A 722-nucleotide genomic window follows, 5' to 3' on the forward strand; every position below is an offset into this window, starting at 1 on the left:
CTTGTAAGCTGAGACGCCATGTACCATAATGTTCATTTGACTTCCACGCACATAAAGAAAGGTAAGAAAAGTAATGTGCAATTTTATGTTTAAACGGAGATGGCGATATACATGTACAAGCTAAAGTTATGGATTGCAGCTTTCTGGAGTTTGCCCAGCCCAGACAACCCTCTGGTATGTTATGTTCTTATAAAAGTTAGGTTAAAAATTAATTCTTTAAGATTTTTAATATTTCATTAGGAACACATTATTAGCCATAACTCCGTGTTCGGTAACCGACAGTCTGGTCCGATAAATGGTAGTGTGAGGAAATCAATATTCTTTAGACAAAAGCGACTGCTGTAGTATTTGCTGCAGGTACAACATTATGGGGTGAGTGATACAGCGACGTCCTGTGGCGATACAAGGGACTGCAGATATTTATTAAAATTGAGTCTGGATCAAACGTGATATTTTTGACAGTATTCGGGGTAGAGAAGTTGAATCTCAAGACAATACATTTTTATACCTTCACATAACACAGAGTAGTAGCCTCAATTATTAATATAGACTTCTTTCTTACTTTTTTGTAGTCTAAAGAATCTTTTTTTCCACAACAAATAACCTTTTGTGAAACAGAAAAGTTCTGTGGAAATTACTGTTTCTTTATGGAACCATACAGCCCAACAAGACCATTTCTAGAAAAGAGTGTATGTGTGAAAAAAATTCTTGTTTACAACATT

This window comes from Paramisgurnus dabryanus, chromosome 9 (assembly GCF_030506205.2).
Source record: "Paramisgurnus dabryanus chromosome 9, PD_genome_1.1, whole genome shotgun sequence".
Taxonomy (NCBI): Eukaryota; Metazoa; Chordata; class Actinopteri; order Cypriniformes; family Cobitidae; genus Paramisgurnus; species Paramisgurnus dabryanus.